General features: G+C 33.4%; 1 pseudogene; it reads left to right on the forward strand.

Moving 5' to 3' along the window:
- The first annotated feature begins 2385 nt into the window (after positions 1 to 2385).
- LOC117096739 lies at positions 2386 to 2840 on the forward strand (annotated as a pseudogene).
- The last annotated feature ends 20749 nt before the right edge of the window (positions 2841 to 23589 follow it).

Here is a 23589-nt window from a genome sequence, read left to right on the forward strand (position 1 = left end):
CTGTCAATCATCATCATCATGATCATCATCATCATCATCATCATCATTTGGTCCTTGAATGAATAATTTTTTCTCATGTCATATTGCCTTTGCAATTTGTGTGTGTATGTTTCCACCTAGAATATTCTTCTCCTTTTGCTCATTTTACATAGTTAACTGCTATTTACTTATTTTTTATCACCTTAATTCTTGATTAATATCTATAAACCTTGTGAGAAAAGGGATTGGGTTTGTTTTCACTCATCATTACATTCCCACTATCAAATGAATTTTCTGGCACATAAATAGATCCAACATAAATATTTTCAACATAAGTGAATGAAGCTGAGATTGTAAGAGTAGATACAATAAAATTACTTCATTGCAGCTACTGGGGCTTTGGATTCTCTGTTTATATGTGAAAACAAATATGCTCTAGCTACAAAGAAATAACATTTGGTAAACTCCTACTATACATTTCATGACCCCTTACTATTTCAATAATGCTCTCTTTAAATCCTAAGTACAGGCTGGTGAGGTGTATGTGACATCTCCCCTTTCCCCCTAGTTGTTTTCTGGTGAAGAAATTGAGCATCATTAAAGTTAATTAACTGCCATAATTGCACTGCTGGCTATTATATTTCAATAACTTGCCATGGGGTGTGATTTAGGTAAATGTGAAAGGTATTACAGTCACAGTGGTCAGGAAAACGTTTCTGAAGTGTCAGTGTTTGAACAATGTTAGAGAAAGGGAATAATTTTTTCAGAAAGTAACTCAAGAAAGGAGAAAGACATTCCTGAAGCACATATAGAGTGACTATTCAAGCTTCGCTTTTCATTTTGAATCATTCACACCAGTGAGTTTCCAAGAGAATTTTTCTCCTTTCAGTGATTGTCAGACATGGATTCATTGTCAGACTTCATGTCCATTAAATCAACAAATGAGATGTACTTCAATCAATTGCCAACATCATTGAATTAAGCAGAACATCTCCTGTGAGGACTTGCCAACCTGTTAGATTCATCTGTAACTAAAATTTTACTTACTTTGTCCTTCTAAATCAATGACTCAGAAAATATAGGTGCATTTTATTTTATGTTTCTTCTTCTTCTAGCCAATTTTCTTGATAGTGATTTCTTGTTTTTATGTTTTGCTGTAGTATATGCTTTTGGGGGTCATAATAACACCAGTGGACATATGTCTGGGGTCATGTAACATCAAGACAGAATGAAAATGAATAGCACTTTAGAGGAGATCGGTAGAAAGTGTCAGAAACGTGTAACTTATTTGATTCCTCCAAATATTTATTCTTTGATGTCCAGACTCCTCTTATTTGTAACCAGAGAAGTTGAAAGCAGTAGAAAATTCATAAGGTGCTGCCCTTAAGCTACATATGGGAACACTATTTGGACTACATTTTCAGGAGTCTCAGAATTTTGGCTACACCAGGAAACATTTTCTATTGTAGTGGTGGCATCACTATTAAAAACAACAGTGAGAGTTAACATTTATTGTGTGCATACTACATCTTAAGTCATGTTTTAAAAGTTTATATATATAAACTGGTTTAATTCAAATTGTATTTCCTAATCTATTGTGGATACAGCATACAGACCCGAACTGGTCTGATTCCTGCTGTAAATTAGTGAAATTTAAAACTCTCATTTTCCCTCCATACAAATACTTTAAATCACAAAAATGCCCTGTATGTATTCACTTTCACCATCTAAATCCTAACTAATTACCAGTAAAAACTTTACTAAGTACATCGACAACACAAACTGATTTGCTACTGTGCACTCCTTAGAGTCTGCTGCTCACCTGCGATGCCTTAACTAGCTCATTAAGTCTGCTAATGTTTGCAGCCTTGTTCCTGGATCCTCTTTCTTGATCTCCTTTTCTTCTGGCTTCACAGAACAGAGAATGACTCAAATTATTGTATGGACAATAAATAATTATTTTTTAATATCAGTTTGGACAATAATTGAAATCAGAAACTACCAGGAATTAGGTTATTGAAACAGATTTGGTGTTCATTTTTATTCACTGGAAATCTGCTTCATTTTGCAGGTTTCCTCAGGTTGTACTTGTTAACCTGCTCCAAACTTTTTGCTAAATATCCCAGAGATGGTAAGTGCTTAGTTCTGAACCTTTTATAAGCTATTAGGATCTGGGCAATTTCTCTTAGAGAGACAGCTGAGAATAGTTACATACTGTGAAGTATACATTCATAAAATTAACATATGATTTGCATGATTTAATTACTGTAGTTGCTCTTTTTTATAAAATAAGATTCAAGTTTAGAATTTCATTTTCACCTTGAAATTAACAATAATTATTCACTATTCCCAAGACTACATGTTAAAAGCAGAAAAATTGAACCAGTGAGCCCTCTTACCACCGTCATGGTAGTCCCAGGTTGCAACAAGGACAATGTCAGAGCAGACTGTAAAAAATGTGCTACTCTTGTTACTTGACTTTTGAATGCCACAATTTTCTGTGAGTAGACCCTAAAAGGGACATAGTTTTGGATGTCAACAGTACAAGTAGTGAAGATAGCGATGAAGAGAATGAAGAACTGAATACATTGCAGGCATTACAGAAAAAAAGAATAAATGAACAAGAGGAAAAGAAAAAAGAAAAGAAAAAATCAAATTGAAATAAAAGAAAAAGGTCTTATCCAGTTCCACTGAAAAGGACACTTCAAAAGAAACAAAAGTATCAGCAGAAATAAAAGAAAAAAGAGTAAATCAATAGACGGAAAAGTTACCAAAAGGAAAGAACAAAGAGAAAAAACAAAAGGCATTCTTCTACCCCAAAAGTTCTGAATTCTCAGAAAGTAATGGATACTTTGGCTTAAGCCATTACATTTAAAAATTTGCTTTTAAAATGTGTTTGCCTTTCCTTGGAATTTGCTATATATTATGTTTTGCAATAAATCACGGCCTTTTCCATATAGACATTTTTTATATGTGGGACCATTATCCCTCTGTTAATATATTTTTAATATGCTATGACTGTAAAGTATTAAATCAGTCTTGTTACTTGATAGTGATGCCCCAAGTATAGCTATTTGCATGTACTAAACACATCATTTTTGGTATCTGTGTCTCTGTGTTTTTGGCTAGTGTTATTACTTAATAAGTTGATTGTAAAATGGCTTTACTACAGTTAACACGAGTCATCTTCCTAGCAGTTAATGAGTGTTGCTGAATCAGATGCCCACCTCTCAGTGATGAAGCCAGGTAAGGGGTAATGTTTTGCTCTTGACACAGATAAATTTAATAGCTTTATATACTAAAATATAATATCTTTTAAGCTAGTAAAAAAATAGAAACATTGTTTCATTTAAATGAATACTACACAGAGTACTAAGTATCAACTAAGAGTAGATGTTGTACAAAGTCATATGGGATACTAAGATGATTAAAACACGGATATTATCTGCGTAAAGATATTTGGAGCCTAGAGACATATACGATGTTATATGATATTAGTATTCATTCACTATGGTTCATTGTGTGGATGTTTCTTTCTTACTGCTGTGATCTATGGAAGAATAATGAAACAGAGTACTGGAGACTAAGTGATAGTAAAAGATATATGAGTCACGCAGGTGGGTGGAAGAGAGAAAGAGGCAAGAAAAGAGAAAAGAATAGAAGTAAAGAAATAAAAACAAATTAGGCCGGGCGCGGTGGCTCAAGCCTGTAATCCCAGCACTTTGGGAGGCCGAGACGGGTGGATCACGAGGTTAGGAGATCGAGACCATCCTGGCTAACACGGTGAAACCCCGTCTCTACTAAAAAATACGAAAAGATAGCCGGGCGAGGTGGTGGGCGCCTGTAGTCCCAGCTACTCGGGAGGCTGAGGCAGGAGAATGGCGTAAACCCGGGAGGCGGAGCTTGCAGTGAGCTGAGATCCGGCCACTGCACTCCAGCCTGGGCGAGCGCGAGACTCCATCTCAAAAAAAAAAAAAAAAAAAAAATTAAAGCTGAATATCACAGAATTAAAAACACAACTCCCATTGACTAAAACAGCAATATATGCAAAGATAAACATAAACGCACCTAATTTATTTTGGATTTTGGGAGAACAGCAGGCTGGTAAATATAATGGGAGACAAAGATTGTATACCCAGCTAAGTTATCTTTCTACTATCAAGATTATAGAAGCGTATAAAAGACCACAGACAACAACAACAAGAAGACATTTTAAAATGCAGAACTCAGAGCATTCACTGATCCTCTGAGATTCCACAATTCTCTCCTTTGGAATCTATAACAAAGATGACCTTCACCTAAAGAAGACACAATTTAAGAAACATTGACCAAAGGATTAATAGTTGGCATTTATGTAGTTAAAAATAGTCCCAAAGTTTGTTTAAAAAGTGGATACATGGATAGAAGAAAATATGCAAATATTATGCTTTGACAAAGAAGAATCTATATAAGAAAAAAGGAAGATAAGAAAAGCAAAAAAAGCAGGTTAATCTCATTATCCGATATAAAGAAAATAAATGGCAAATTGTGCAATTAAATCTGGATAATCAGGTATTAAAAGGATAAATGAGAAAATAGGAACTTAAGGGCAATTTTAAAAGGCATAAGAACAGAGGTTACAACTGGAACGAAAATACAAACTTTCTTAAATGTTGATGTAACTTTAAAATTACAGAAGAAAGCACATCACATAGAAAAAGAAACATTAAGTCACGTATAATAAGCATAGTAAGTATAATATAAACTAATGTAGAATTTAAGGTCCAACATATCAGCTTATCTATACATGTTAATGCATCTAACTCATTTATTGAAAGAAAAAGAAATCTAATCATAAGATAGATTGATTGATCATTCAATAGATCAATTCAAAAGGAAATGAACTATTCAAATACTAGAAGGAAACAAAGGTAAATTCCTGTCTTACTTATGGTTTGGAAAAAAATTTCTATATATGATTCAAATTCTGCATTCAAGAAAATGTAGATATCTCTGACTTTAAAAGATTAAAAAACTTTGTGTTCCAAAGTAAAATAAACAACTGACAAATGACAAAAACAAATGACGAATACTTAGAAGAAACTTGTAATATCCGAGATAAAGGATTCATGTATCTTTTAAGAATATGAAACATTCTTAAAATTGAAGGAATCAAGACCAAAACCATACAGGAAAATAAACAAAACATGAATAGGGATGTCTCAAAATTATATAATGACCTTTAAAACATGATATATTTACATTCACTTATAATAGATGCATGCATCTCAAAACTATGCTGAGATACCATTTTTTATCTATCGGATTATCACAAATTAAAATCTTGGTAACTTATTCCATTGGTGAGGCTATTATAAAACAGTCTCACAGATTCATACATTATAAAAGAAAGTTTGGCTATATTGAACAAAACTATAAATGTGTTTATATTTTTACTTAGAAATTTCACTGAAGATAAGCTTCTGTAAATATAAAAAATACTTCTTATAGCACCAGGTATAATTACAGAATATTGAAAACAAATTAGTTGCCTAAATATAGAGCGTTGCTTAAATACACTCTGATAAATAGTCAGATGGCAGTAATAGCAGCTGCAAAAGAAATGTGGGAAATTTCTATTAACTGCTGTTGACTACTTTATAGGCTATATTAATTACATTTAAGAAGAAGACTTCAAAATATTGTATTTTTTTAATAAGAAAACGAGGATGATAGTTAAGTATTCATGTATCTGCTTAGTTTTACAAAGATCAATCCAGTAGAGACAAGCCAGACAAAATTCTAATTGATTATTTACAGAGAGTGAATGGGAACAGATTGGGAATGTCGGTGGTGATAGTCTGAGACTTCTATACATCTACCTTTTTTGTAGTTTTTACTTTTTGTACTCGCATTGCAAAATAAAATAAAGGAGCTAGAAAAAAAATTTAAGAAGTACAAACAGCAACTAAAGAAACTCTGTGTTTCAAATGACTAATATGACCACAGTAGAAAAGGGGAAATCACTAACCAATGCAACGTAAAAACGGAGTATTGTATTGATATATCACCAGTTTACAAAGAAAAATAACCCTAGACAAATACCGAACTACAGATACTAGGTTTGGGTTTTTTGGCTATGATATTGCTAGCAATTCTAAAACTACTCTAATTTTAGCTTTAAGCAAACAATTATATTGAGGATAAATGGAGCCAGATTTCCCATTGACGAAGAAATAAATTACAGATATGTAAATGGAAGGAGAGTAGACCCTGTGGTATTTAACTGGACGTGTAAGTATCATTGTGAACATATGGTCAAAGTCTTTGTGGAGAGGTAGCTGATTTTAGGACTGGACAAGTAAAGTACAAGATGAAATTAGAACATCTTCTTTTGTTATAAAGCAAGTTGCATTAAAAATAAATAGGGCATTAAAAAATACACACTGAATTCAGTTTGAAGGGGTTTTTATTGGATAAATCTGGGGCATTTTGACTATCAAAGTTAATAAAGTATCAACAAATTAAAAACCAATAAATAAAATGAGAAACCATGTATTGATACATATGTAAGTAAATACATAATCATATTAAGAGGATAAAAGGAAAAATATTCATTTAGGGTGGAATTATACCTAATAAATATACAGGAATGATAGAATGATGGAGATTCTTCAAACTGTCATTTAGCAATCATCATATTAATAATTATTTCAAGTAAGATTCAGCAACTGATGCCAAAATAGATGGCAAAAGTTTGCTGAGAAATAGGGCGTGAAATTTTTATATATGTGTAAAAATGTATGTATCAGACTACACATGCATACATAAACATAAACACATACACACATACATAATGAGAGAGAGAGCAAATATAATAATATTTTAAAATAGAGAATTATGGTTGGAGGGTATATGGAAATTCTTAATACTATTTTTGCAAATTTGCTATAAGCTTTAAAGTATGTGGAAATAAAAAATTATAAAAATGAGAAATTGCTTTACCTATGTGACCCCAATTTTAGTTGCTACAAAATGGGATATAAAGTATAATTTCAATTATAAAAATGAATAGGTAAAAAGCCTAGTATAGTTACAGACCACTATAGATTCTCGGCAAATAACAGTTTTATCCTCCTTTACAAAGGTGGCAAAATTATTACATTTTAATTTTGTCAACTCATAAACAATATCTGAACTTTTTATTTCTGCACTGGATGCTATTACAACACGAACTCATTAACTTCTAGCATAATCGTTATTTTCTTCTCAAAAGTAGGGAATCCCTGCTTTAAAATATCTGAAACACTTTTCTAAGATGACAGAAGGTGTATGGTATAAAAATAAGACCTACCTTGATTCTGGAAGCAGATATAGGTTCAGATTCGAGCTCGGACGTTTTCAACTACTTGCTTTGACATAGTTACTTAGGCTCTCCACAGTTCAGTTTCATTGTCATTATCATAAGAATAGCTTAATTCTTACTCAATGGTTTCTTGAAGCCCAAAGGAGAAATTCAAGAACATACCTAGCACAATGCCTGTGTCATAAATAAATTTTAATTCATATTAGCTATCACAATTAATAAGGGTTACAAATAATTAATTGAGATGTATAGGTATTGTTTCTTCTGAAACCACTACCTATGGAACCCTTCCATAGATATAAAATCTTAACCAATTCATGATCTAAAATTAAGTTGGTGATTTGTGCTACTCACACATTGAATAGAATGAGCATAGATTTTTTTCAATATCTTTCTTTTACAAGCAAAAGAAAAATAAAAGCAAAACTCTAAAGTGAGTTCCTCAAAGTGACACTTCAAATGATTTTCTTTGTTCTCAGTTTCTACTCTCATTAGAAATGCTCTGAAAATATTTCACTCTCTCGTCAACTACTTGATGGTTTTATAAGAACTTTTTTAATATTATTTGCCGGACAGAGATATATTGTTCAATTGAAAATGCAAAATGTCTCATATATTTCTTTAACTTGACAATCTGTAATTTGCTAACAGTCCATTTAAAAACATTTTTATTGTTATTGAGTAAGTCTTACTCTGGAAGCCCAAATCCTTTATTTTATCATTGCACTAAATAAAGCCAGCAATGCAAGAAGAGTGCAGTGTGTGAGGTCTACATGATTAGACTGCTTCTCTGTCTGCGGATACTCTGCACACTTTGATGAATACTGACTTCAAGAGTTTTAAAACATCGATGGGCTTTTAGTAAAAAATGAAGTATAAAATACAAATATTATTTTTAAAATTTAGCTGATTATTTTACGCAAAAATTAAGTTCTTTTCAATTTTTTTATTTTTTCTCTGATATTTCAAACCCCTAAAGATATTAAAATTACACAAAATGTTTTTATGTCCTAAAACAAGGAGATAATAGCCATAGAGATTTTATTAGGCAGTTAGTAGCTATGAAACTGAAGGAATGGTATGATGATTAATTCTTTTTGATTTACTTCTTTAAAATCCAACCATAAGAAGAAGAAAATGGTATTTCAAATGCTTTAAAAAATGAAAGTATCATTTAACATAACATTATGTTAATAATATATTTACATTATAATTATATCTTAACACAGAAACATATGAAAATATCTAAATCCTGCTTTATCTGGAGTTTAAAAAGTTAAAATCTAAGCTGTTTAAAAAACAAAATGAATATATATTTGAAAGACAGAAGCAATAATGTAATAGACTCCCATCTTCAAAGCAACAATTATTTTCTCTTAGGTATACCTCTGATCATAGATTTAGCAATATCAAGGTAATTTTGTAGTACAAAATACTATACCACTGGATGTTAAAGACTTAGATCAACAAAATTAACTAATCATCATTCCAATTCTTTTATTGTGTAGCTACTAATTGCACAATAAAATCTCCATGACTATTATCTCTTCTTTGTATAACATATATTCATTTTGTGTAATTTTAATTTAAGAATTCAAAATATCAGACAACAAATTAAGTATAATAGGAACAAAATACTCTAGTACAAAATAGGGCAAAATACCACAGGGCCATTTAAGAAAGCATCTGATTTGTGTGACTTAGTACTTCTTTGCCTATGAAGCATAGTCTGAGTTTGAACAACTGGTGACAGTTAAAAGTCTGCAGTGTTCCACTTTTTTTATTTTTACAGATCTGTACAGTGGTCCTTATCCTAGATAATTAGCCATTGAATTCATTTGGGGCATCATATTCCCTGAGCAACGTATTTTCAGTCTTGTGTATATCAATAATTTAAAATAAAAGGGTGAAGCACTATCAACAATTAAGCTGTTAAAACGTGCCTTTTAATTAGAAAAGGGTGTTAAAATAAGGCAACACTTTAAAGAAGTAACATGATACCCATTTGTATCATATTGGCAATTAAACTTACTTCTTTTTTATTATTCCTTAGACACCCTGTGCTCTACTTATAAGGCAATTCTAATTCTTTAAAGCTCGTTTTGAATCACAATCTTAAGCAAACTAGGTTCTGTTTCTCATTCTTGGTCTTTAAGTCCCTACATGCTGCTTTTGAAAACTGAACAGGCATTTCCTTCTTTAGATATTATGTTTCTTTAAAGCATTATATTTATTAACAGCAATTTATTGTCTATATTGTACGAACTAAAATATAATAAGATGTTAAGCAAACTTTATATTTAGAAGTCCGAAGCTGTTGATAAGGTCTGAGGAATTTTAATTTTTCAGTCTTACATTCAATACACTTAAATGAAAAATAACTTCTTCTTTTTTTTTTTTTTTCGATTTTTATTATATTTAATTTTGTTTTAATGTATTATTTATTGTGAAGGGGTTACATAGATATATGGCAAAGAGTTTTTTTTTTTTATTTTTTTTATTTTTTTTATTTTTATTTTTTATTATACTTTAAGTTCTAGGGTACATGTGCATAACGTTTATATCATGTATAACTCCCCAATGCAATCCCTCCCTCCTCCCCCCTCCCCATGATAGGCCCCAGTGTGTGATGTTCCCCTTCCCGAGTCCAAGTGATCTCATTGTTCAGTTCCCACCTATGAGTGAGAACATGCGGTGTTTGGTTTTCTCTTCTTGTGATAGTTTGCTAAGAATGATGGTTTCCAGCTGCATCCATGTCCCTACAAAGGACGCAAACTCATCCTTTTTGATGGCTGCATAGTATTCCATGGTGTATATGTGCCACATTTTCTTAATCCAGTCTGTCACAGATGGACATTTGGGTTGATTCCAAGTCTTTGCTATTGTGAATAGTGCCGCAATAAACATACGTGTGCATGTGTCTTTGTAGTAGAGTAATTTATAATCCTTTGGGTATATACCCAGTAGTGGGATGGCTGGGTCATATGGTACATCTAGTTCTAGATCCTTGAGGAATTGCCATACTGTTTTCCATAATGGTTGAACTAGTTTACAATCCCACCAACAGTGTAAAAGTGTTCCTATTTCTCCACATCCTCTCCAACATCTATTGTTTCCTGACTTCTTAATGATTGCCATTCTAACTGGTGTGAGATGGTATCTCATTGTGGTTTTGATTTGCATTTCTCTGATGGCGAGTGATGACGAGCATTTTTTCATGTGTCTGTTGGCTGTATGGATGTCTTCTTTTGAGAAATGTCTGTTCATATCCTTTCCCCACTTTTTGATGGGGTTGTTTGTTTTTTTCTTGTATATTTGTTTGAGTTCTTTGTAGATTCTGGATATTAGCCCTTTGTCAGATGAGTAGGTTGCAAAAATTTTCTCCCATTCTGTAGGTTGCCTGTTCACTCTGATGGTAGTTTCTTTTGCTGTGCAAAAGCTCTTTAGTTTAATGAGATCCCATTTGTCAATTTTGGCTTTTGCTGCCGTTGCTTTTGGTGTTTTAGACATGAAGTCCTTGCCCATGCCTATGTCCTGAATGGTACTACCTAGATTTTCTTCTAGGGTTTTTATGGTATTAGGTCTAACATTTAAGTCTCTATGTAACCTAAACATTCTTGACAAAGTGATGAGTTTGACCATTCCCTTGACGTACATTTGCATCTATTTAAGTACAATTTTATAAGTGCCTGCTCTTTGGCAGACATTGTCAATGGAGAAATGGCCTAATCAGATGCCACCTAAGGGTATTTCAGTCAATGGTGGACTGCATGTATGATGGTGGTCCCATAAGTTTATAATACTGTGTTTATACTGTGTTTTTCCTATGTTTAACTATCTTTAGATATACAAAATTGGCATTGATAGAATAATGTTAACTATAACAAAAATCTAGTGCTCAGTTTTGCAAGTTTTAGATAACTTATTTAACTTACTTTTCACAAACATGCATAGGCAATACAGTGAAAAAAATGTAGTGTTTTTAATAAATCTTTCAAGAACAGTTGGACATCTATACACCAAAAACATAAAAATGAATTTCCACTACATACAGTTATGTACTTCCTAAGGACATTTTGGTCAACAATGGACCACCTGTAGGGTGGTGGTCTCATAGGACTGTAAAGGAGCAAAATCATTTCTATGGCTTAGTGACTTGGTAGCGATTGTAACATCATAGTGCCATGCATTATTCAGGTGTCTGTGGTGATGCGGGTGTAAATAAACATGTTGCACTACTAGTTGTATAAGATACAATTATGTACAGTACCTAATACTGAATAATAAGCTGTGTTACTGCTTTATGTGTTTACTATACTAGACATTGTACTCTTCTTTTCCAGTGTACTCTTCTTACTTATAAAAAAAAAAAAAAAAAAAACTGTAAAATAGCCTCAGGCAAGTTATTTAGGTGGCATTTCAGAAGAAGGCATTGTTACAGGAGATGATGGCAGCATGCCTATTATTATCCCTGCAGACTTCTAGTGGGACAAGATTTGGAGATGGAAGGCAGTGATATTGATGAGCCTTACCTTGGGTAGACCTAAGCTAATGTGTGTGTGTGTGTGTCATAATTTTTAACAAAACAGCTTCAAAAAGTAAAAATTAAACATCGCAAAAAACTTATAGAGTAAGGACATAAAGAAAGAAATACTTTTGCACCACTGTACAATGCATTTGCATTGTAAGCTAAATATTATTATGAATTAAAAGGTTAAAAAATGAAATGTACATAAAGTAAAACAAGTTACAGTAAATTAATGTTAATTTATTATTGAAGAAATAAATTTTATAAAATAATTTCAGTGTAGCCCAAGTGTGCAATATTGATAAAGTCTACTGTAGTATACACTAATGTTCTAGGCCTTTACATTCACTCAGGCTCACTCATTGACTCACGCCAAACAAGTCCTGCAAGCTCCAGTCTTGCAAGCTTTATTCATGGTGAGTGTCCTAAACAGATACATTATTATTTACCATTTATACCACATTTTTACTGTATCATTTTTGTGTTTAGACTTTTTTTTTTTTTTTTGAGGCAGAGTTTCACTCTTGTTGCCCAAGCTGGAGTGCAATGGCAAAATCTCAGCTCACTGCAACCTTTGCCTCCCAGGTTCAAGTGATTCTCTGGCCTCAGCCTCCTGAGCAGCTGGGATTGCAGGTGCGCACCACCATGTCTGACTAATTTCTTGTATTTTTAGTAGAGACAGGGTTTCACCATGTTGGCCAGGCTGGTCTCGAACTCCCGACCTCAGGTGATCTGCCTGCCTCGGCCTCCCAAAGTGGTGGAATTACAGACGTGAGTCACCGCGTCTGGCCATGTTTAGATATTTTTAGATACACAAATACCACTGTGTTACATTAGCCTACAGTTTTCAGTACAGTAAGATGCTGTACAGGTTTGTAGCCTAGGAGAAATAGGCTGTATCACATAGTCTAGGTGTGTTGTAGGCTATGTCATTTAGATTTGTGAAAGTATACTGTATGATATTGCAAAGCTACAAAAGCATTTAATGATGCATTTCTCAGAATATATCCCTGTTGTTAAGTGACATATGACTGTATATTATTCTTAAGTGAAAAACATTCTCTGCAGGGAAAAACCTTTTTATCTGCATTGCATTATAAAAAACACACAAATATTTCCATTTCAGAAAGGTAAATGAAATTTGTAATTAACACCATTTTTACTACTAATAAATATAAAGATCATACTGCACATACTCTCAAATAAATGTTAGACTTTTTAAAAAATGTCTACTTTATGTAAGAAAATACTTCATGTATTTAGCAGAATAATGATTGATCTAATTGCAGTATACAGCCCCAAAGAGTAGGAGTAAATATTTTGAAGAAAGCGAAATAGTCTTTCTCATTCTCATATTGTATTCCTCCATGACTCTTATCTTTCCCAATATCCTGGTAGTTTTCATAATTTATCAGAGCCATTCTTGAGGCTATTCAGATGAAGGGTTGATTACTATGGAATTAATAAATGTCAAAGGTTTATACTTCTATAAATTCTTTATTTGACTAATATTTAATGGGATCAATTATGCTCCAAGCATTTAGTTACCTTTGCATGCACCTTTGTCATGTGTTAGATTTACTTTCACACCTCTGGGCCTTTGCACGTGACATTCCTCTTGTCTGCAATGACCTTTTCCTCATTCTTTACTTGAATTTTTAATTTGCCTTCAGGTCTTAAGCAAGGTTTGACCTCAAGGAAGCTTTCTCAAACTCTCTGGTACAGTGTGATGAAAAATGTTCCTCTTCAGGAGTCACAGAGGATTCTTTGCTATATCTGTAAGTGTGTTTATTTCTACATATTATAATTATTAACTTTATCTACCCTATGATCAGATTCTCTGTAATAGCCCAAAGGGTTTCAAAATTATTTATTTAAATGATTTCACTGTATATTTCAGATAGTCCTTAGAAATAATCATAAATTTAGAATTTTGCATGTTTGTCATTTACATGTGGTTTTGAAGGATCACAATTATTAAAGTCATTTCTACAATGTTTCATTAAACTAATATTTATTGAAGAATTATATGTGCCACATATTGTGATAGAAACTGAAAGTGGAACATATAAGGTGACTATATAAATAGACTCTGACACACTTCTGGTTCTAAATGTGATGAACGGGGGATATTACACTATGACACCAATCCTCTCACTGAGAAAAACAATGGCAATAACAATTACATAATGCTTACAAGATATGCATTTTACGTGTAAGCATACATAGCATTCAAAATATAATGATGATAAAAAGATTTACCATGTTAGCACAAGCTAAAAGAATAACACAGCTAATGAATATAACATAAAATAAAATACTAGAAAAGATTTGTTGCTAGAGATAAGAATAATAGTTTATAATGATAAGTGCTAACTTTCAAGAAGAAAAAATAATATTACATTTTTATATACGCTATACACAAAAAAATGACAACTATAATAGAAGTGACAAATCCATAATTACACTGCAGGTTTTAAAAACACTTCTCTTAGAAACAAGAAATGGGGAAAGGACTCCCTATTTAATAACTGGTGCTGGGAAAATTGGCTAGCCATAAGTAGAAAGCTGAAACTGGATCCTTTCCTTACTCCTTATAAGAAAATTAATTCAAGATGGATTAGAGACTTAAATGTTAGACCTAATACCATAAAAACCCTAGAAGAAAACCTAGGTAGTACCATTCAGGACATAGGCATGGGCAAGGACTTCATGTCTAAAACACCAAAAGCAACGGCAGCAAAAGCCAAAATTGACACATGGGATCTCATTAAACTAAAGAGCTTCTGCACAGCAAAAGAAACTACCATCAGAGTGAACAGGCAACCTACAGAATGGGAGAACATTTTTGCAATCTACTCATCTGACAAAGGGCTAATATCCAGAATCTACAAAGAACTCAAACAAATTTACAAGAAAAAAACAAACAACCCCATCAAAAAGTGGGCAAAGGATATGAACAGACATTTCTCAAAAGAAGACATTCATACAGCCAACAGACACATGAAAAAATGCTCATCATCACTGGCCATCAGAGAAATGCAAATCAAAACCACAATGAGATACCATCTCACACCAGTTAGAATGGCAATCATTAAAAAGTCAGGAAACAACAGGTGCTGGAGAGGATGTGGAGAAATAGGAACACTTTTACACTGTTGGTGGGATTGTAAACTAGTTCAACCATTATGGAAAACAGTATGGCGATTTCTCAAGGATCTAGAACTAGATGTACCATATGACCCAGCCATCCCACTACTGGGTATATACCCAAAGGATTATAAATCATGCTGCTATAAAGACACATGCACACGTATGTTTATTGCGGCACTATTCACAATAGCAAAGACTTGGAATCAACCCAAATGTCCATCTGTGACAGACTGGATTAAGAAAATGTGGCACATATACACCATGGAATATTATGCAGCCATAAAAAAGGATGAGTTTGCGTCCTTTGTAGGGACATGGATGCAGCTGGAAACCATCATTCTTAGCAAACTATCACAAGAAGAGAAAACCAAACACCGCATGTTCTCACTCATAGGTGGGAACTGAACAATGAGATCACTTGGACTCGGGAAGGGGAACATCACACACCGGGGCCTATCATGGGGAGGGGGGATGGGGGAGGGATTGCATTGGGAGTTATACCTGATATAAATGACGAATTGATGGGTGCTGACGAGTTGATGGGTGCAGCACACCAACATGGCACAAGTATACATATGTAACAAACCTGCACGTTATGCACATGTACCCTAGAACTTAAAGTATAATAATAATAATAAAAAAAAAACAACAATAACAAAATACAAATAAAAATAAACCCTTCTCTTAATAAATGATTGAAAAATTAAACTATAAAATCAGTAGGGGAATAAGAGAGGTGAAAATATATTTGAAAAACTGAATCTTATTTTCATATATAAAATGTAAGAGCAACACTAGAATATTTTATTTTTAATTTCACATGAAATATTCAACAAAACAGAAAATATCTGACCAAAATTTAAAACCAATAGCCCACAAGTCAAATCTTAACAAAAGTTTAAATAATAAAATTATTGAGTATGTGTTTTCTCTGCACAGTATAAACTAGAAATCATAAATAATAAGAAAACTACATCCACACATATTTTGACCATTAGGAATACACTTATATATGAATGTTATAACCTACGATTTAAAGAACAAAAATGTTCTTCAATATCTAAATTTGAATTTATTTTGGTCATGAATTATAATGAATGTATGATAGAAACTTGTAGATGCGAAACAGCAGTTCTTATGGAAAATTTTCTAATAAAAATTCACTTATTAGAAATAGAGACTGACAATCAATACCTTAAGGAATAATAAACCCCTCATGTCGGCCGGGCGCGTTGGCTCAAGCCTGTAATCCCAGCACTTTGGGAGGCCGAGACGGGCGGATCACGAGGTCAGGAGATCGAGACCATCCTGGCTAATACGGTGAAACCCCGTCTCTACTAAAAATACAAAAACTAGCCGGGCGAGGTGGCGGGCGCCTGTAGTCCCAGCTACTTGGGAGGCTGAGGCAGGAGAATGGCGGAAACCCAGGAGGCGGAGCTTGCAGTGAGCTGAGATCTGGCCACTGCACTCCAGTCCGGGCGACAGAGCGAGACTCCGCCTCAAAAAAAAAAAAATAAAATAAAATAAACCCCTCATGTCTACACACACAAAAATAGCAAAAAAGGAAATAGTAAAGGTATGAGCAGAAAAACCAATGATTTAGCAATAAATCATATAAAAGAGAAGTCAAACAAGGCTAAAAGTTGTTTTTTAAAAGATAAATAAAATGCTCATAGGAATGTTGATAAAAATTTATAATAAAAGCTATGAGTTATACTTAGTAAAAATGAAGAAAAGAAATTCTTTTATCAGTTAGAATATGAAATGGTTATCAGAGGAAAACAATTTTATGTCAATAATTTTTAAGTTATATGAAATAGATCAACTTTTTGAAAAGCAGAACTTTCCAAATGAATTCAGAAAGATATAGAAATGTAAATAGTCCTATATTCAGAAAATATATTGATTCAATAATTTATAATATTGTCTTAAAAATTTCACTTGTGAATTGCTATAATATCTTAAGGAAGAACTGTCAATTTTATAGAAACTATTTCACAGAGAAAAGGGAACATTTTCAAGAAATTGTATAAGGCTAGCATATTACTAATACTAAAACCTTACAAAGACATTAAAAAGTAAACTTATCTCTTTTATGAATATTATCTTCATGAATGTAAATGAATATTAATTCATTCTGTAATGAATATAAAATCAAATATTTTAAGCAAAATTAACAACTGGAATTCAGTAATATGTAAGAAGATAATACATAATGGAAAGGTTTATTTTATGGCTAGGTTGAATTTAGCACTTTTTAACAGAACTGCTATACATACTAGCAATACAGAACACAAAATCATCTAATGATTTTTATTAGGTGTGAAATAATGTAAAAAACTTGATAAAATTCAACATCTGTATATCGCAATTCTCTTAGCACACTAAAAAAACCTAATTCTTCAATTTGATAAAGAATTTCTGCAAATAGCATATCAAAAACTTTATATTGGTCTGGGCATGGTGGCTCACACCTGTAATCCCAGCACTTTGGGAGGCTGAAGCAGGTGGATTACCTGAGATCTGGAGTTCAAGACGAACTGGACCAATATGAAGAAACCCCATCTCTACTAAAAATACAAAAAAAAAAAAAAAAATGGCCGGAAGCGGTGGTGCATGCCTGTAATCCCAGCTATTCGGGAGGCTGAAGTAGGAGAATCACTTGAACCCAGGAGGTGGAGGTTGCGGTGAGCCAAGACCACATCATTGCCCTCCAGCCAGGGCAACAAGAGCAAAACTCAGTCTCAAAAAAAACAAACAACAAAAAAACTTTATATTGACTAGTGCTATATTGAAAGCTTGTTTTCTGAGATTGAACATGATAAACATATACTGTATCACTGTTTCTATCTAGCATAGTCATGGTAGTTCTAAAAATCAGTCAAGAAAATGATTTTTACAAACAAATGAAAAAATGAAACTTAGACACAAGTGTCATTGTTGTCTTTATCCAATCAGACTGCTATAGCAAAATACATTAATACATTAGACTGGGTACTTTGTAAACAACAGAAATTTAACAATTACAGTTCTGGAGACTGGGAAGTCCAAGATCAAAATGCCAGCCAGTTTGCTGACTGGTGGGGACTTGCTCTGTGCCTCCTTAATGGCAACTTGTAGCTGTGTCCTGACATGACAGAATGACAGTTAAGCTCCCTTGGCCTCTTTTATAAGGGCACTAATTTCATGCATGAGGGTGGAGCCTTCAGGACCTGATTATCTCCCAAAAGCCTCACCTCTTAATACCATGCATTGAGGTTTAGATTTCAATGTATGAATTTGGGGGTGAGGGGTAGAAACATTCTGACTATGGCAATTGCCTATGAAGTTAATTCGACAGGTAAATTAACAGAATTAAGTAGTGAATTTAGTAAGGTTGTTAGGCAAAAGGCCAAAGACAAAAATCAAATTGTCCTTTATTACAGTAATAGCAACTACTAGAAAATGCAATTATATACACTTTAAAATACCATCAAAAATATCTCACGCCAAATCGAAAACACTGAGAACACCCAAAGCTTTTGAGGATGTGGACCAACAGGAAGACTCACTCATTGCTGCTGGGATTGAAAATGGTGCAGCTACTTTGGAAGACAGGTTGGCAGTTTCTACAAAATGAAACGCTCTTATGAAATGATCCAGCAGTTACATTCTTGAATAGTCACTCAAATGAGCTGAAAAGTTACATCCACACAAGAACTTTTGTCAGCTCACTCCTGAAAGCACTTTTTATTGTGACATTCATCCATTTATGAGGGTGGATCCCTCATGGCCTAATCGCCTCTTAAACGTCCCGCCCACCAATATACTGTTACAACGGCAATTAAATGTCAACAGGAGTTCTGGAGAAAACAAACATTCAAACTAGAGGAGTCACCATCTACTAAAATTGATCCTGTGCTCACTTCATGACCTAAGCACTTCACTCATAGGTAAATTCTCAACAGAACTAAATAAATATCTAGAATATGTATTAGAACCTTCACATAAGCTTTATTCATAATGACATTAAAATATACTTCCACTTTACCCACCAAAAGCATTTATGTTTTCATAACATTATGCTACAGTAGTACTTAATAATTTTGAAAGTGATTTGAAAAATTACAAGACTCCTTTCAGTCTAAATCAACTTCAGTCTTTATATTTAATTCACCAGGCATGTTAAACAGTGAATCCTTACATATGAATAACCTATGTCTTTCAGGTGGTTTCCTTGGCATTACGTATAAATATTTGATATAACAATACTGAAAAAATAGAAGTTAAATATGAATCTGTCATAATTATTTGCAAAATATTTGATTAGACGTACAGTGATATGAATTGTTAAAAACGCCCTTTCTTATGAATAGTCTTGAAGTATTTGAATAGGTCAAAGAGATAATTAATTAATGGGCAGAAGAAATATTTGTCTTGAATCTCTAAAACAACATCAACAACAAAAAAATGTGCTTTCCTTTCTCTTTTAGAAATGCCAGAAATTCCCCTCCTAAAGCCGACTTTATAATTTAAAGTTTTAATTCACTAATGCCTGTAATCCTAGCACTTTGGAAGGCCAAGGTGGGTGGATCATGAGGTCAAGAGATCAAGAGCATCCTGGCCAACGTGGTGAAACCCCGTCTCTACCAAAAATACAAAAATTAGCTGGGCATGGTGGCACGTGCCTTTAGTACCAGCTACTCGGGAGATGGAGGCAGGAGAATTGCTTGAACCTGGGAAGCAGAGGTTGCAGTAAGCCAAGATCGAGCCATTGCACTCCAGCCTGGATAATACAGTGAGACTCTGTCTCAAAAAGAAAAAAATAATAACAAATAAAAATTTTACAAAAAGTTTTAATTCATATTTAAAACCATTTTCTAGAAAGTATAACACTTTCTTTTTTTTTTTTTTTTTTTTTTTTTGAGACGGAGTCTCGCTCTGTCGCCCAGGCTGGAGTGCTGTGGCCGGATCTCGGCTCACTGCAAGCTCCGCCTCCCGGGTTCACGCCATTCTCCTGCCTCAGCCTCCCGAGCAGCTGGGACTACAGGCGCCCACCACCTCGCCCGGCTAGTTTTTTGTATTTTTTAGTAGAGACGGGGTTTCAGCGTGTTAGCCAGGATGGTCTCGATCTCCTGACCTCGTGATCCACCCGACTCGGCCTCCCAAAGTGCTGGGATTACAGGCTTGAGCCACCGCGCCCGGCCGAAAGTATAACACTTTCTATTAATCTTAGTCACTCTATCTGTCTCTCTTCCTCCTATGCACAAAGTAAAAATAAAATGAGAGTATGCTCAGGTTAAATGGTAAGACCTCTTTTATCCGAAACCCTGATTTAATGATATGTCTTAAATAATGTGTGAGGCATATTTAATAAAGGGATGCGGGGCAGCAAGAGACAATGGTGTTGTCTGTTCTTATTTACAGACTACTATGAAAAGCGGGACTATGTGTGGCAGATCCTTCAATTTTTCAGCATCCCATCTTCAGGCAAACCTGTTTTCAGCATAAAAATTTGAGTTTATGATGTCCATTGTTTTGCTCTCTGTGAATTGCAGTTAGGAGGTATAACTGAGTTCATAGCTTACTTTCTTCCCTACAAGAACCAAAGGAGAATGGGAGCCTAGGGACAAATGTCCCAGATCATCTTCTTTAAGCGGACAATTCTGGGAGGCATGTGATTCTCAGATTTCCTGGATGAATTGAGTCCTTAAAACCTGCCTGAGAAATTCAGTCTCACATCTCTTTTCCTACTCTCTTGCATCTGACATTTCTTTTCCACACTTTTATTTGCTGGAGTTCCAGCCTTTCCCCCTCACTCTACCACACGCACTACCTGTACCCCAGTCTATATTTTGAAACAAAGCAAAAAAGAAGTGTCATTTGATTTAACATGTAAAAAGCAGAGGAAAGCTGACAGTTACTGAGAAGTTTATATTTTAGGATAACATGGAAATAATTATAGCATTATAGCTAGGAACAGAAGTGTATCTATCCTCTTTCCTTCAATACATTAGTGAAAATATAGGTTATATACCATTTGCAAATTGCAGATAGTCAAATGCAAAGCTAGAGAGTAAAATCCTCTTAGAGATGAAGTTAGAACTCAGAAATCTTTAAACTTGTCTGGTCAGAGAAAAATACTTGATTTCCTGGAACTACTTTGCTTAAAGCTTTTATATATGATGCCATTTAATTGGAAGACAAAAGAATATTGTTGCAACAGAATTATTAATGTTTTAGTGCCATTAACAATGAAATGTCACAATCTGAAACTCACTATGATTTGTAAGCAGTTCTCAAGCTTTATTTTTCAACAAGTTCCTTCCACTTACTTATCTCTTCTATTTCTCTATAATGTTGATGTGCAATGTGTGTGTATCAATCAATGAGTTTAAAAATAAAATATTTTTGGTGAAAATTTCTCACAATATACTTTCCAATATATTATGTTCACAAGTAGTTTGTTATGTGATTCTCTTTTTTTTTCCTGCTGCGTAAAGCAGAAAATACTATCATTTATATTTTTCTCCAAATTACAACATTTAGAGAGCCTTAGTAACTTTAATTGTACTGCTTACCTAATGTGCTCATAGTAATCTTTTTATTATAGTGTTGCTTGAGCTACTGCTGATTTACGTGTTAACAGACATATTAGTTAATCAATGACATCAAACTCTGGTATTGAGAGTATAACTGTACTTCTTCATAAACTGGTGGATGGCAGGGCTGTGTTAAGTAAAACAAATAACAATTTATGTCTCTTGTTAGAACATATTCTACTGCGCATTTTCTTTTAAAGTCTTCTCAGTGGAATCAATGTCAAGAGAGCATTTTATACTAATTTTTGTTTTGATTCTTTAAAGTACATTAATGGCGTCTTCTGGTTTCCCTATTGAGTTTCCTAAAATGGAAATTTGACAGCTAAGTATAATGCACAGTTCATTCAATTTGAAAATAAAGTGAATATCTGCATATTTATAGTACAATAATGGATTCATTCTGATAATTGCTAAGGTGTTTTGAGCCAAAAGTATATGAAATATTCAGAAAGTTTGGAAATAAATGGCATAAATATTTGTTTTCGAGGACGTGTAAATCCAAAACTAAGATGGATCTGGTGTATGAATGCATGATGAATCTGTTGAGTAAAGGTTTTTGGAGATGAGCAATTTCCTTCTGAAAGGTAAATGCAGATGTTTCCAGAGAGCAGAGTGTTGTGTGCAAAGGCAGAAAAGATATTAACTAAATTATCTGCTGTCTTGGAGAAATTAATTTGCTTCATCAAGAAAGAGATTCTCAGAGTATTTACTGCGTCAGATTCATGATGGGGTTGAATGCATATCTTCCTGCTTAACAGTCAACCCTGCATTAAAGTATTTATGAAGGATAAAAGTAAATTGATCACGTATTTCTCAAGTTCTTTTGAAGGTAGCAAATAGATTAAACAGAGGATGTGGAAGAGTTTAGACTTCAGATAATCCTGGCTTTCTTTTATATTAATTAATGTTACATGCTTGTTAATATCTAAGTGTCTAATTTGAGTCAAAACCTCTATTTGGTTTAATAACATTTCCAGTTTCCGGATATTTAATGGCTGACGTTGAAAATAAGCATATGATGCCTGTGTCTTCCTAACCATGTAGAATGAAGATTATAGTTGCTATTGTGATTTTTATTATTATTGCATAGTACATTCAGTTGTGTAGTGTGACATCTATTAATTGAAAAAAAAAACACAAGTAAGGATATTGCAATAATAAATATTAAGAAAGCTTAATTTCAACCAAAAACTTAGATGTTAATCCTGTGAACATAATTTTTGGCAAAAAAAGCGGGCGAGTTATATTTTTTTCTCTATTCTTTACCATTGATTATAGTAAAGTTTTATTAACTCAACACTCAATAAATACAAAGGGAAAGGATAGAAAGAAGAGGAAAAAATGAATGCCTTCAACTACTCAGAGATTGAGTACATTATCAACCCTTTCACCTTGCTCGTTCTTTCCAGAAAGAAAAGATACATTAAGACTAGTTCAACTTTCTCTACAAATCAGATTCAGTTTACAAACACACACACACACACACACACAAAATACACACATATATCCTAAATTTTCCAGGATATTTTTACTACATTAAAGATTGTAAGCATAATTATTTTATAGGCTTATTATATTATTATTACCTTAATTTTTTTCCATTCTAATAGTGATTTTATAGCACATACATATATAAATGTATATCAACTGGCATAGTTCTACATGTGAATATATTTAAGAGATACCTATCACACTTAATACAGAAAGCATTTGAGTTGAATTGTTTGTAATTTTGCCACATATTTATTTTTCTTTTTGTTTTTGAGGAGACAAACCCATTTTATTGTCTAACATGTTATATAAAAATCTAGAAATAATAGATTTGTATAGAAAAAAACAAATGATAATAAATGGGAGCACAAACGAAATAATTTAAATTTGTTATTTTTCCCGGTGGTATTAGGATGACAATCATTTTAAAGCACATGTGCCTGGCTTCAGGGTAGGATTTGTTCACCAGCCAAATCCTGCCATAAAACTACGGCTTTCATTGTCTGTCTGTT

Source organism: Trachypithecus francoisi, unplaced genomic scaffold (genome assembly GCF_009764315.1).
Source record: "Trachypithecus francoisi isolate TF-2019V2 unplaced genomic scaffold, Tfra_2.0 Lachesis_group14, whole genome shotgun sequence".
In the NCBI taxonomy this organism is placed as follows: Eukaryota; Metazoa; Chordata; class Mammalia; order Primates; family Cercopithecidae; genus Trachypithecus; species Trachypithecus francoisi.